Genomic DNA, 16,600 nt, shown 5'->3' with positions numbered 1-16,600 from the left:
TATAATTGTCCCTCAAAATTGAATAGATTATTCTTAAATTCAAACTTGAAAGTCACATAAGACTTAAAAGAATTATTTTTAATATCATGAAAAAAAAGATCAAAGGACATACTTAATTTAATTTTCTTGATAAATTTTGAATTGATAGTCAATGTTGATTTTATTTCTTGGAGATGAAAATGCCTTGGCTTTAAGAAAATTATTCTTTGTCAATCAAAAGATGTATCTCTTTTTTTTGGTATAAGATAAGAAAGTTATTGTATTATAATTATTTATAATATATAAAAAATAATTAAAATATATAATATATTTATAAGTCTTAATATTTATTAAAGTGATTAGTAGCTTAATTTAAAGAAAGTTGATGTAAGAAAATCTATTTTGAGATTTGTTTATTTTGATTATAATATTTAAATTATATATAATTTAAATATTTAATATAAAGTTTTAAAAGAAGATTGAAGCTCAAAGATGAAGATCCAAATTACTAAGAAGCCTATCTGGAAGGATGAAAGCTGTCACGGCCATAATCATGTAAGCTAATAATTACATATAGAAATAGGTAGAAGTAAGTAAAAGTAGATAAAAGTAAGCTAATTCTATAATATTTAATATAGAAGCTTCCTAGAAACTTCCTAGATGCTGCTTTGACTTCATAGGTGTCTTTAATTGACTTTTTGGATTAGAAACGTGGTCAACAAGTTGGCCATGTGCCACACATGTTGTTAGCTTGAAGATCAAGCTAACTATGTGGCCCACACGTAGAAAAACTTGCCTTGTAAGTCAAGGCATGTGTCCTACAAAGTCAACACATATTGGAGGTCCTATAGAATGTCGCCACGTAGCCCCTAGTTAGATAGTATATATAGAGACAAGAGTGAAGGCTTCTTCACTCTTGTTAACTCCTTTCTTGCTTCTAGTCCAGGTTCAAGAGTCTTTAGTTTCTTGTCTTGTGGCAATAGCCATTCCAGTTTCCTTTTAATATACCTACTTGTTTATATTTTGACTTATTATATCGAGATAGCCTTTTTGTGTATATTTTCCCTCATCGAGTCTTTGTCCTTGACAGATTGACAAGAGTACACTTACAATATCAGAGCTTTGTTTTTCTTGAGTGAGAGTAGATTACCCCTTTCTCTTGACAAGACATAAGCGTATTAGAAGTTTGCGGATTACTTACTTCTAAACTGATATTGTTCTTAGTATCTTCTTTGTTATCAAGTCTTTCTTTTCTTTTGTCTTGAGCAGTATCAAACAAATTTTTCTTCTTAGTGTCATTATGACAGAGCTTGTTGAAATGAAGAGTGCAATGGCACAAATGCAAGAGCAAATGAGGGAGTTAATGCTTGCGATGCATCAACTCAATTCACCAACACATGAAAGAACAAGAATAGCAGAAAGTGGGGATATAGAGATGATTGGAGCTGCTTCAACATCTACAACAAATCACGTTCCTTCTCCAATTGTACAACACCCTGTAAGCACTAGAAAACCAATAATTGCCTTACCCGAGAAATTTGATGGTACGAGATCTAAGTTTCGAGGGTTCATCAATCAAGTACAATTGGCAATTGAACTTCAACCGCAAAGCTATCCAACTCCAGGATCACAAGTCAGGTTTATTAGCACTCTACTTTCTAGTTCTGCATTATCATGGTTTTCGTCTTTTCTTGAACAACGAAATCCAATATTGGAAAATATGGAAGCTTTTTTGGCAGAGTTTCGATCTATGTATGGTGAACACGATGCAACTCGTGTTGCAACAAATAAGATCCGAATTCTGTGACAAGAAAATCGCTCAGTAACAGTGTATGCTTCACAATTTTGACAACTTGCAATTGACATCAAGTGGGATGATGCTGCATTCATTAGTCAATTTCTTTATGGATTGCAATACGAAGTAAAGAAATTGATGCTCAACTTACCTGATCCTCAAACTTTGAGTCAAGCAATCGATTTTGTGGTAAAATGTGATAATCGACTTTTCGAATTTCGATCTGAGAATCATTCACGGGAACCTCAACGTTATTACTCAATGGCAACATCAACATCTTTGCCAAACGTACATTCGGAAGTAGAAGACATGCAAATTGACGCGGTATGTTTTAAACCCCTAACTGAGCAAGAAAAGATTCATTGTCGTCAAGAAGGATTATGTTTATATTGCGGAGAACCTAAGCACACTGCTCAACATTGTCCAAAGAAACGACGCAACTATAAAATGAGGGGTACGACGGTCAAAGAAGACAACATGTCGGAAAACGGATTCGTCCAGCTACAATAAGGACCGTGCAGCTGGAACCTTGTACAATTCCTAATGAAGGTCCTATCCTCTCCTCAGAACCCTCTCCTTGTTTTATAATAGACTTATATTTAGGACCTAAGAATTACAAAACCTCTGCTTTATTAGATTCGGGAGCCTCAACATGTTTTTTAGATGAACAATTTGTTAAAAGTCGTGCAAAAGCATTTATACACGCAGCAAAAGAAGGATCAACTTTTGCTATTTATGCTGCACCTATTTCTGAAAACGTAAAGACTTCAAGTGGCATTCTAAGTCAATATCAGGAGTATCAAGACGTTTTTGAGAAAAAGAATGCAGATATTCTTCTTGAGCATCGTCCATATGATTGTTCAATCGACCTCAAGGAAGGAACTCAGCCACCATTTGGACCAATTTACAGTTTATCGCAAGATGAGATGGCTGAACTCAAGACATATATTGACGAGAATTTAGCGAAGAATTTCATACGCCATTCAAAATCTCCAGCAGGAGCTCCAATTCTATTCATAAAAAAAAAGATGGATCTTTACGAATGTGTGTTGATTATCGAGGACTCAACAAGATCACAATCAAGAACAGGTATCCATTACCTTTGATATCAGGACTCCTTGACCAGTTGAATCAAGCTAAGATCTATACAAAAATAGATCTAAGAGGAGCATATAATCTAGTACGGATCAAAGAAGGAGATGAATGGAAGACTACGTTTCGAACCAGGTATAGACATTTCGAATATAATGTCATGCCCTTTGGACTCACGAATGCACTAGCTGCTTTTCAACATCTCATGAATGATGTATTTCATAAATTCTTAGACAATTTTGTCGTCTGCTATCTAGACAATATCCTGATCTATTCTAAGAACGTCGAAGAACATGAAATACATGTTCGTCAAGTATTACAAAAACTTAGAGATGCAGGATTGTACGCCAAGATGAAAAAGTGTGTATTTCACACTACTCAAGTTGACTTTTTAGGATACATCATTTCAAATGATGGTCTCATGATGGATTCTAAGAAAGTCCAAACAATCATGGATTGGAAGATTCTAAGGACGGTAAGAGATGTCCAATGTTTCTTGGGATTTGCCAATTACTATCGGATCTTCATCAAAGATTTCTCACGAGTTGCAGCTCCACTTACACGCTTGACTAGTAAAGATAAATTTCAATGGAATCAAGAAGCGGAAGCAGCATTTGAAGCCTTGAAGACATCGTTTGTCTTTGCACCAGTCTTATATCGTGTTGAATTTTCCAAGGCATTTTTTATGGAAACAGATGCATCAGATTTTGCCTTGGGTGCAGTTTTATCACAAATGGGAACAGATGACAAACTTCATCCGATAGCTTTTCATTCAAGAAAATTCTCAGCAGCTGAGATCAATTATGAGATCCACGATAAAGAACTTCTTGCGATCGTGGATTCCTTTCAAGAATGGCATCATTATCTAGAAGGCGCTTCTAGTCTAGTCACTGTGTATACAGATCACAAGAACCTCGAGTATTTCATGTCAGCACGCGTGTTGAATCGTCGTCAAGCTCGTTGGAGTATGTCTTTGTCAAGATTCGAGTTCATTATCACTTATCGGCCAGAAAAACAACAAGGTTTGTCCGATGCCCTATCTAGACGTTCTTATTTTACACCAAAAGAAGGAGATGCAGCTTTTGAGCAACAAAGAACGGTCCTCTTGAAACCAGAGCAATTTCATCTCCGAGCAATGAAATCAACATTGACTGTTGATTCAACTTTTCTCAAGCAAATCCATTCCAGTATGTCCTCAGACCCTCTTGTTTATGATATCGAGAATAATTCTTCCAAGTCTCATGATCCTTCTAAGTTCGAGTTAAAGAATAATCTATTATATTTTGAAGGACGCCTATATGTTCCAGAAGAAGAAGCACGTTTACGTGTTCTTCAAGCACGTCATGACTTTCCAGCAGCAGGGCACTTTGGATATAATAAGACTTTGAACTCATATCAAGAGATTTTTGGTGGCCACAAATGTGGAAGTCAGTCAAAGACTTTGTACAATCATGTGATATTTGTTCAAGATCAAAAATTCCTCGTCATCGACCTTACGGACTTCTTTAGCCATTACCTATACCAGAACAACCATGGTCTTCTATTTCTATGGATTTCATCACAGATCTTCCAAGCTCAAGATCTTATGATTCTATATTTGTGATAGTAGATCGTTTCACCAAGATGGCACATTTTGTGCTATGTACAAAATCTATCACAGGTGAAGAAATAGCTAAGCTTTTCATTGATAATATCTATCGCTATCATGGATTACCTAAAGATATCATATTGGATAGGGGAACTCAATTTGTATCAAGATTTTGGAGGACCCTTTTCAAGATTTTAAAAGTGGACATAAAGCTATCTTCGGCTTTCCATCCTCAAAGTGATGGACAAACAGAGCGCGTAAACCAAGTCTTGGAGCAATATTTAAGGTGTACTATCAACTACCAACAAGATGATTGGACAACCCTTCTGCCATTGGCAGAGTTTGCTTATAATAATACGGTACATTCTTCTACGCAACAAACACCTTTCTTTGCCAATTATGGCTATCATCCACGACTTGATACTTTTGATTTTTCAAAAGTTGATAATCCTGCAGCAGAAGATATGGCAAATCGGTTGTCAGAGTTACATGCAATAATGAAGACGCAATTTAAGGAAGCTCAAGAACGACAAAAGATAAACGCAGATCTATATCGTAAGGAGCAACCACAACTCAATGTGGGTGATAAGGTATGGCTACTTCGTTGCAATATCAAGACTACTCGACCTTGTGACAAGTTGGACTATCGTAGGCTTTGCCCCTTTTCTGTTTCTGAACAGATCAACCCAGTTGCATATCGGTTACATCTACCGGAGTCAATGAAGATCCATCCTGTATTCCACGTGTCTCTTCTTGAACCATATAAGACAGTGGATATACAAGGAAGAAGACAAATGCCACCGCCTCCTATAGAAGTAGATAATAATGAAGAATTTGACATGGAAGAGATATTAGACTCAAGGCGGTGCCGAAATAAGCTGGAATATCTTGTTCATTGGCACGGATATGATATTAGTGAACGCACATGGGAGCCATCCAGGAATCTAGCAAATGCATCAGCTAAAGTCAAAGTTTTTCATCAACGACATCCATCGAAACCAAGATGAAAATCTCTCTTATAAAAGAGACAAGATAGAGGCAAGATAACATTCAATTTCTTATCCTTGTTTGTAACTTCTTTGCATTTGTGATGCTAATTAGATGGAGAGCCAACAACCAACGGATTCAACTCAAGAACCTTCGTTTACTGACCTGTCAGTATCGTATTACGTGCTTTCCTGCTCGAGAACGCGCCGGGCGTCTGGCTGTAGAAGGTAGTATGGAGATTCACCGATAGTCAAGCAGTCTATCAGTTTTTGACTGCTGGAATATAAACGACTGCAACAATGTACCGTAAATCTATATGGATGCTCTTCGACTGCTTGTCGAAGTCTTTTTTTTTTTTGCGCCAGCCGATAGGTCTCTAGACGTTACAGAGAACCCCGAACAATCCAAACTGTTAATCTTCAATATCCCTTTGTACTTACGATCTTGTATCCACTGACTGTCCTGTTAGATTAACGCAATAAATTTCATTCACTCCGCATACTCAATCCTATAGACATCCCTTTAATCCTTCAATCACAGACGTAACTCGATTTTACAAAAACAGTCAAGAGTATTCAAACCCACTTCATTTAAAAAGCCCGATTCACCATTACAACACTGACTTCAACAGCGATTGCCTCAGTCTTCCCAAAACTCTATGAAGAAGAAAAATCCAAATTTTATGTCTTTCCTTCCCCGACCCGAAGGATGAAGCTCCTCTCTCTAATTTCCTTGATCTTCAAAACCCTCCAATGAAAACCGAACTGGTAACCTTGCAAAAGCTTGAAAACTCGCTCCCCCCCCGATTCCCCTGAAAAAAAAAACCCCCCTAACCTTATCCTCTGAATTTCTTCAATCTTCCGTCTTAGATCCGGAATTGGCTCCCACCTCAAGCTTGGATCCGAAATTGGCTCTCGCCGTCAAGCTTTCTCCTTCGTTTTTATCTTTAAGAAATCCATTTACCGAAAACAACGTTCCCTGAAACGGCACAGAGAACAGGACAGCCTGAAACAGAATCGAACCCCGTAATCGAGACCACATTGAGTCGCCCGACCAATTCAGGTCCTATATTGGGAAAGATGCCCGTAGTAACCTGGATGTTCCCGTAATTGGGTCAAATTGGTCCTCGCGTCAGATTGGCTAAGACCCGTAGTAAGACCTGGATTTCCCGTAATTAGACTGTATTGGGTTGACCGGCCAATTCAGGTCTCATATTCGATAAGAGGACCCGGATTGGATTATCGAAATTGGATCCAATTGGCTCCTCGAACCCGTCGTGTGAATTGGTCCTTCTCTTCCTGCTGACTCCCGTTATTGGAATCGAATGGGGCATTTCAGTATGCCCCGACTGACTGTAACGGAGTGACTGAACCTGACCACTCAGTATTTGTACTGGAGTTGGTCGATGCTCCCAATATACGAGGTAACTGAATATTAATAAAATTGCCCTTTCTTTTTATTTTCACTGTATACTCGTGTTACAACACGACATCCACCCCCTCTGAACCTGTGCATCCTCCGGTATGCACCAATTTACCCAATTGCTGTTTGATTCAGAATATATCCCCTACGTCTTTGTCCAGTTCGTCTTCGTCACCTTCATTATCCAAATCACTTTCATCTTCTTGCTGTGGAATCTTTGTACCTTCATTAAGGTCTTCCATATTCATCTCCGTGTGTCTTTGTTTAAATATTTTTACTCGCTTCCCTGCAATTGGTATTTTCAATTTTGTACCATCTAACTCCCGTAATGGGTAAGTCGCATTATCATGAACAGTTGTTACCACATATGGTCCAAACCAACGTTTTGAAAATTTCCGCAAAGTACTATGTTGATTATCCAGACTATTGTCATAAACAATTACCCAGTCACCTTCCTCGATTGCTTTTGGTCTCAATCGATGTTGCTTATCGAATCGCGCCTTGTTTTGTAACCTTGCTCTTTTTAACCTTTCCAATGCTATCTGGACATCTTCCGTTCTTTGCTCCAATTGTCGAATCCTAATAGCCAGAAGTTCTTCTCTTGTCAATCCATCTTCCCATGGTAGCATACTCCAAGTAAGTACCTTTTCTTCAATCGGCATAATTGGTTTTTGACCTGTCATAAGTTCTACTGGCATATATCCTATCACCGAACTATGTGTTGTTCGATCAGCCCATAATGCAAATGACAAAAGCCGTGGCCACTCTTTAACCTTCCCATTACAAGCTTTAACCAATGCTTTCACCATCGGCGGGTGACCGCGTTCGCTTTTTGCATTCCCTTCCGGATTATAAGCAGTAGTCAGTGATAGTTTAACTCCACATTTTTCAAAGAACTTACGAGCTTCTTGTGCATTTAATTCTCCAGGATCTGCAGTGATTTTTCCTACGCACCCGTAACGGCAAATGACATCTTCAAGCAAAAACCTACAAATCCTCTCTGTAGATTTTGTCCTCAATGCTCATCCTTCTACTTGATTTGATAAATCTTCACGAGCTAAAATCAAATATCTCATCTGCCATAACCCAACCGGCATAATAACCAAATCAACAACCCATTTAAAATGAATAGCCAGAGGATACGTAGGATGAAGACCATCTCGATGTAAAAATCCATATGCTTTTATTCTTATTTGTTTGAATTTTTCTGTAGACCAATTCCCCTGCTCAGACAAGGTATTCAAATAATGACCAATATCCAATAATTCCCCTTCATAAGATTCTTCAAGAAATAGCTTGTCTTCTCTGTTGAGATTTGATATTGAATAGAATTTCAATCCGACATCATCAATGTCTTCAACCATTTCGTCCTCCCTCTCGTATCTTGCTCGAGATAGCATGTCTGCTACTAAATTGTCCTTTCCAGTGATATGCTTAAATTCTGGATTTAGTGACTTAATATAAGCAATCCATCTCAACATTGCAATATCTGGCGTTGAACAGTTAATAATCATTCCAAGCAATGGCAAGCAATCTGTTTCAATTACTACTACTGCCCCAATCAAATAGTCCTTTTCAGCTTTCATAGCCGAAACGACTCCCCAAAATTCTTTTTTGACTTACGAATATGCACGCTGACGAATACTTAAAACTTTAGCTCCAAATCGAACTGCAAATCTACTCCCATTCCAATCATCTTGACCCACATCCCATTCAACGGCAATTGGACTAGCGTCTACAGTAAGAATCACTGGTCTATTGCACTTATAATCAACCTTCCTCAATATTGGAGGTGACATCAATAATTTCTTCAATCTTTGCATTGCCTGAATATGCCTTTCTTTCCTTTCAAATCGGTAACCCTTGCGTAACAGTTCATATAATGGATCCGCTATGTGAGCAAAATGAGGGATCCAAATTCGATAAAATACACATGCACCCAAAAACCTACGAACCTCTGTTAAAGATTCACAATCCTCTTTCATCCTTCCAATTACATCAACTTTAGTCGGATCTGGTTTTCTTCCGTAAGATCCACATAAATGTCCAACAATCACAACCTCTTGTATTCCAAATACGGACTTCATACCCGATAATGTAAGATGAACTTCTCCAAGCCGAGTTAAAATCTTTTCACAATCTTGTATATGATCAACAACATATCTGCGACACCCCCTCGTATCTAAAGTTTCATCCTTGTCTCCTTCTTTGCACCCTTTTATAGGAACATCATCCAGAAAAGGCATAGTCTTTTTTGGAATAAAATCTCTCAATACCTTATTCATCCCATTCATCATATGCGCAACTGAGTTGGTCGCGCCTTGAGGAAGAGTGCACATTCTAACCAATCCAAGTGGTGTCCTCATTGTTGTCATATCTCTACTTCCTTCGGCAAGTTGAAATTGATCATAACCTGAATAGAAGTCACCAATTGAATAGATCGCCCTTTCAGCAAATGCCTCAGCAAATTCATCCACAATAGCTCCAATTCCTGCATTCCTGACAGTTACAGCATTCACCGGCTGCATATCTTGAATAAACCGCAGTGACCCATTCTTCTTAGGTACCGTAAACCATCGACTAGAATACGGCACAAATGAAGGTTCTAATATTTTCATCTTTATCTTTTCTTTCAATAGTTCCACCAATTTAGGTAAATGTGCCCTCGGTACTGGAATTGGTCTTAGATTCCAAGGTACATGCAGTACAGTGAAGATAACCATAGGTGTTATAATATTTGGATCCACACACCCAATTTCATGAGATTCGAAGGCAAACGATCTATCTTATTTAGCCAACATCTTTTTGAAGCAAGTAATTTCCTCCGGCAATAAAGAACCATCAGAACCAATCTTCAATTCTTCAAAAGTCTCTTCAGTAAACTGATGTCCAATACTCATTGGATCTCTTAAACTTGCTTCTTTTGATGCTTCTCCCATTTGTTCTTTAGAATCTTCTGGTAATGGTCCGGCAACAGGCTTTACCTTCTTATCTGCCATTTTATATCTCGTCTCTACTGTGACTTCTAGTGCTTGAAAAGATTCAAGCATGGTATAAACCTCTCTCGAGTGAATCTCAACAATCTTACCATTATCCCCTAACCCAATAGATGTAATCAATTCCAATGAATCTTCTAATCCATTTTCTTCATAAACACCCAAAATCCTCTCATCATCTTGCAATGTACCTATCTTGCGTAATTCTCCTTCAATATCATATAATCTTTTTCTTTCTTTTCTTTTAAAATCATCAACTTTCTTATACATAATATTTCCATTCTCCAATATACCAATAAAACTCGCATCAAAGGCACCTTCATCTCGCGAGAGTACCTCCTCTTTTATACCTCCATAATCTTGCTTTATAGTGGTACCTCCCCAAAATCCTTAAATCCTTCAACAATCTTTGGCAATGGTTTCTCCTTCAACCTATCTCGATTCCGTTCATGGTTAGGAGGTACTGTTAGAAATTGTACAGCTTTCCTCCCATCTTTGCTCTGTACCCTTGCATAAGCAGAACCATCGTCAAGTACCTTTGTTTCCATCCGTGTTGCCGTGATATAAGGTTGTCCTAAAATCAACGGATAAGACGTTATATCTTGAATAAAGAAATGTTGCTCCGTCGCAACATCCCCAATCCGAATTTTGACATCTGAACAAGCTCCATATAATTCGCCTCGTGTGTTATTAGCTGCTCGTATTGCCCATCCATGTTCCATATCAATTGGCCATTTTTGCTTCTTATAAAGATCTTTAGACATGAGATTTATTTCAAAACCATGGTCCACCAAAGCAACTATTGGTTCTTCTATATCTCCTACCTTCACCAATACCTCAGTAGTTGCCCTTGCCCAATGCTTTCGAGTATAATGGCTCAAAGTTTCCATTTCCTTGTCACTAGAATCTTTGAAATGTACTCGCTGATTATACCCATTCTTTTCATTTGTTGGTTGCTTGTAACCAATATCAACCTCTTCTTCATCTCTACATATTCTTGCATCAATAGCATGACTCATTCCAGTTTCGCCCATTAATTGCCTCTTTCGCTTAATGCTGTCAATGATAACATCATGAAACTCCTTCTTTGCAATTCTCAAGACTTCTTTCAATGTGAATTCCACCTTAGCGTTTAATATACGTTCTTCCAACACCCCTTTCAAATTTGTTGCCGCTTCAATGTCAGAAAGTAGCTTATAAGCAATTGATTTGCCCTTATCTTTTGTCTCCGTTGTTTTTTCTCCCAATGATGCTGAGGTATCCTTTACAGGCAATTCTTGTGAAGCTGCCTCTCGAGCCTTGTCTCCTCGAGTTTGCCTCTTAAAAGAATTTCCTTCTCTAGTATCATCAAAATTTCCTCGTCTTTTTTCTTCCATCAAAGCTTCATATTGGCTCTTAGCAATATATGCATGAACTGAAAGAGACTCAACAGGATCCTCCCAACCTGTTCTTCCTCATATTGTAGCTGCAGTTCTCAATAACGCTTCTTGAGGTAATTTCCCTTCTTGCATTGTAGAAACGGCAGAAGCCCAAAACTCACTAGTTTCCGTACTTCCACCAATTTCATCATCTACTCTAGCACCATAACTTGCACTTTCTCGTACTACTGTTTCATGCTCTTTTAAGTAATCTTGAACCAATGCTCTCATTCCTCCCTTGCCAAAATTGGTTTGAAGAAGATCCTCCCTATCTTTCAATGCTATCTTCCCATCTTTCCATCAAATAATTCCGTGCCGCATCATATTATTAAATTCATTGCAATCTTTTCTAGTGTGTGAAGCATCATCACACCAAATGCATCTTTGTACATATCCTTGTTTTGAAACATTCTTCGAATTGTTTGTAGAAGTATTCTCTTCAAGTCTTGCCAATTTGATTTGAAGATCTCGCATTCCTCGTATAATTTCTTCCATACCTATATCTGCTTTCTTTGACAAGGATGTCGAAGGTTGAACTGTAGGCATTGTCGGTGGTGTTGTACGTACTGGAGCTTTGGGTGCTTGTACTGTTTTCGGAATATTGCTCCTATCCTTCCTCCTTTCTTTTTTTGTAAGCAATCCCACCGCATCTTCAACGTTCTTCCACTTCGTTGTCAATCCTTCATCTTCTTCTTTGTCTTCAAGAAGGGGTTCTAATTTTTCTTGCAATTCTCCATCAGCAGCTTGAAGAAATAGATCAACTTTATTCGGCTCCAATGTCAATTTTTCTACCTTCGATAATTGAGAGTACTGCCTCTCAAATTCCCTTAGTATCTCTGTTACTTGCAAATTCTTATTGGGCTGTTCAATCCATTCTAGAAACAGCTTCTTAGTAACGCGATCAACATCTTCCAAGAAATATTCGTCTTTCAATGCATGTGAAAAATCCTCCCATGAATTCCCACAACGATCCGTAATCGATGTAATGTGGTCCCTTATCTCCGGTATCGTGGCAAGTCCAAATAGTGCAACCATTTTCTTCTCAGAAACCCGATTTAATTCCATTTCACGAACATAACATCTTAAATACCTTGAAATATTCCTCCCATCAAATTGATCAATATTATTGACCACTGCTTGCAATGCTTTGGTTGCCAAAGCTTTCTTTCGATCATTGCTTTACTGTTGCTGCATTGACAATGAGAAGGCTTGAAACAAACTAGCAATAGATGGATCCATTTGCATACCTTGTCCTTTAGAAGACTCCCCACCAGAAACTTCTCCCAAAAATCCTTCAAAATTTTTATTTTCGTTTTCCATAAAAATAAAGATAAAATCAATCGAAATCCAATATCTTCTACTTCAAGCTTTCACGTCGGGTTCACCACTTATATCGTATTACATGCTTTCCTGCTCGAGAACGCGCCGGGTGTCTGGCTGTAGAAGGTAGTATGGAGATTCACCGATAGTCAAGCAGTCTATCAGTTTTTGACTGCTGGAATATAAACGACTGCAACAATGTACCGTAAATCTATACGGATGCTCTTCGACTGCTTGTCGAAGTCTTTTTTTTTTTTGCCCCAGCCGATAGGTCTCTAGACGTTACAGAGAACCCCGAACAACCCAAACTGTTCACTTCAATACCCCTTTGTACTTACGATCTTGTATCCACTGACTGTCCTGTTAGATTAACGCAATAAATTTCATTCACTCCGCATACTCAATCCTATAGACATCCCTTTAATCCTTCAATCACAGACGTTACTCGATTTTACAAAACAGTCAAGAGTATTCAAACCCACTTCATTTAAAAAGCTCGATTCACTATTACAACACTGACTTCAGCAGCGATTGCCTCAGTCTTCCCAAAACTCTATGAAGAAGAAAAATCCAAATTTTATGTCTTTCCTTCCCCGACCCGAAGGATGAAGCTCCTCTCTCTAATTCCCTTGATCTTCAAAACCCTCTAATGAAAACCGAACTGGTAACCTTGCAAAAGCTTGAAAACTCGCTCCCCCCCCGATTCCCCTGAAAAAAAAACCCCCCTAACCTTATCCTCTGAATTTCTTCAATCTTCCGTCTTAGATCCGGAATTGGCTCCCACCTCAAGCTTGGATCCGAAATTGGCTCTCGTCGTCAAGCTTTCTCCTCCGTTTTTATCTTTAAGAAATCCATTTACCGAAAACAACGTTTCCTGAAACGGCACAGAGAACAGGACAGCCTGAAACAGAATCGAACCCCGTAATCGAGACCACATTGAGTCGCCCGACCAATTCAGGTCCTATATTGGGAAAGATGCCCGTAGTAACCTGGATGTTCCCGTAATTGGGTCAAATTGGTCCTCGCGTCAGATTGGCTAAGACCCGTAGTAAGACCTGGATTTCCCGTAATTAGACTGCATTGGGTTGACCGGCCAATTCAGGTCTCATATTAGATAAGAGGACCCGGATTAGATTATCGAAATTGGATCCAATTGGCTCCTCGAACCCGTCGTGTGAATTGGTCCTTCTCTTCCTGCTGACTCCCGTTATTGGAATCGAATGGGGCATTTCAGTATGCCCCGGCTGACTGTAACGGAGTGACTGAACCTGACCACTCAGTATTTGTACTGGAGTTGGTCGATGCTCCCAATATTCGAGGTAACTGAATATTAATAAAATTGCCCTTTCTTTTTATTTTCACTGTATACTCGTGTTACAACACGACACCGGATGAGACATTACGATTTTCACAACCTTCAAGACGACGCAATCGAGATGAAGATCTTCAAGAACGACATGTTTTTCCTCGAATAGATGGTGAGATACAACGCATTTGGTATCATGATTTGGGAAGGGACTTTCGATGTTTGGTGATTTTGCTAGAGGTAGGAACAACTCCTGATGGTGTTCCGAATATTCTATTTGAAGAAAGTTACGAAGGCCTCAATAATGATCAAATAACTGGGTGGTCTTCCCGCCCTGGTATGGGACACTACCGATGGTTGAGAGGCCCTATCAATCATCTTTGAAGAGAACAGAGATCAGAGTATGTGGCCAATGCAATTCGTCGCATCATAGATTTCCTCAACATATGATGACCGCTCCTCGTGGAACTCGTCTCTAGAAGGGGGGGTAATGTCACGGCCATAATCATATAAGCTAATAATTACATATAGAAATAGGTAGAAGTAAGTAAAAGTAGATAAAAGTAAGCTAATTCTATAATATTTAATATAGAAGCTTCCTAAAAACTTCCTAGACGCTGCTTTGACTTCATAGGTGTCTTTAATTGACTTTTTGGATTAGAAACGTGGTTAACAAGTTGGCCATGTGCCACACATGTTGTTAGCTTGAAGATCAAGCTAACTATGTGGCCCACACGTAGAAAAACTTGCCTTGTAAGTCAAGGCATGTGTCCTACAAAGTCAACACATATTGGAGGTCCTATAGAATGTCGCCACGTAGCCCCTAGTTAGATAGTATATATAGAGACAAGAGCGAAGGCTTCTTCACTCTTGTCAACTCCTTTCTTGCTTCTAGTCCAGGTTCAAGAGTCTTTAGTTTCTTGTCTTGTGGCAATAGCCATTCCAGTTTCCTTTTAATATACCTACTTGTTTATATTTTGACTTATTATATCGAGATAGCCTTTTTGTGTATATTTTCCCTCATCGAGTCTTTGTCCTTGACAAAAGCAAGGTATAGACAGATGAATGTCTTCATTTCTATTGGTCAAAGATCATCACCAATAGGCTTTCAACAGGTTGCTTGCAATAAAAATAAGCATTTTGGTGACTTGAAAAGGAGCATTTCAGAATCAAAAAATGAGATTTATAAGGTTTAGCATTTGGACTACAATTTGTGTAAATTTTTTAGAAGATTTGGAGTTAAATGAAGAAGTTATTGCCATTTGAAGTTAAAAGATCTTTTAAGACAAATGTTTTCTCTTTTGAAGATATGAAAAATTATATAGATGCTTTTAGAAATCAAAAGATGTGGTTGTAAAGATAATTTTAAGATTTACATCTTTCAAAAAAGAATTTTTATATTCAAAGTTTGTATGAAAGAATTATAAGGAGTTGAAGACAACATAAGTAATTCAAAGGCAATAAGTAAATCATTTCATTGATAGTAATGATTGAAGCCATATCTTAAGTTTTTGGATGATTTTTTGGCTCAAAATTTCTAAACATATAAGTTATTAGGTTAAAAAGTTAAATATAAATTTTGTGGTATTTATATGATTAATTTATAAGATATAAAGATAGAAGCACATAGATATATGTAAATAAGAATTCAAAGCTACTGATAGGATTTTGGCAATATTTAAAGATTTGTAATGAATTTTCAATTGAAAATTATTTTAGTAGATTTTTAAAGTATATTAATACTTTATATAAAATTTGAATTTATTTGGATAATTTGATTGTGAAATATAAACTATTGAAGTTTGAAGAAAATTCTTTTTAAGAATACATAAGGTTTTAAAATATTTTTATCATATTTTGAATGTTTTTAGGTACTTAGGACTTAAGTATTGATTTATTTGCCCCTTTAAAAATAATTATATATGTAAAATTGGTACTTTCTTATTTTAAGAATTGATTGAGTAATTAGTGACAGCCAAAAGTCCAATGCTTTTTTGAAGCAAATTTTTTCTATTCCATCATATTGATACTTTTATTGAAAGAGCCATAAGACACTAAATTTTTCAAGAAGTTAGGATGGAAGATCAATATTGAGGATTTACATTATTAAGTAGAATAGATGCCTATGATTTATTCAAGGTATTTGCTCAATTTATAAAATAGAAGCAGTAAGTATATAAAAAAGATAGGAATACCACCAAAGCTTTATAAGTAGTAGTGGATAAGGTTAGAAGGTTTGATGGAAGGAACATCACTAAGTTCTTACATATGTGAAACAAAAGTATATCAAGTTTTAGAAATGAAGATGATTACCACCTTTGATTTGGTAGTGATACCAAAAATTAAAAAGAATATATAAGAATTACATACCAATGCTATACCATGGAACAAATTTGAAGAACTCTTGAAAAATAATTTTTTTGAAGTAGATTTAGAAAAAATGACAAAAAAAACCTTTTTGGAGATAATTATTCAAAAGCCAAGGAATCAAATGGCTCCAAATAAATTAATCAAGGAATTTTAGACTAAATTTGAGTAATTGCCATGAGAAGAGAGACAACTCTTGGAAACAAAAAAAAACTGGATTTTTTTGCAAATAGCTGATAAATAATTCAAGGATAGGTTGTTCTTTTATCTTATAAATAAGACATTTGAGAGTAGTTTTATCAATAATTAGAGGCTAGTAAAGGAGATAGT

The sequence above is a fragment of the Physcomitrium patens genome, chromosome 23, assembly GCF_059467195.1.
Source record: "Physcomitrium patens ecotype Gransden chromosome 23, ASM5946719v1, whole genome shotgun sequence".
NCBI lineage: Eukaryota > Viridiplantae > Streptophyta > Bryopsida > Funariales > Funariaceae > Physcomitrium > Physcomitrium patens.
Note: the sequence above shows the minus strand (reverse complement) of the source record.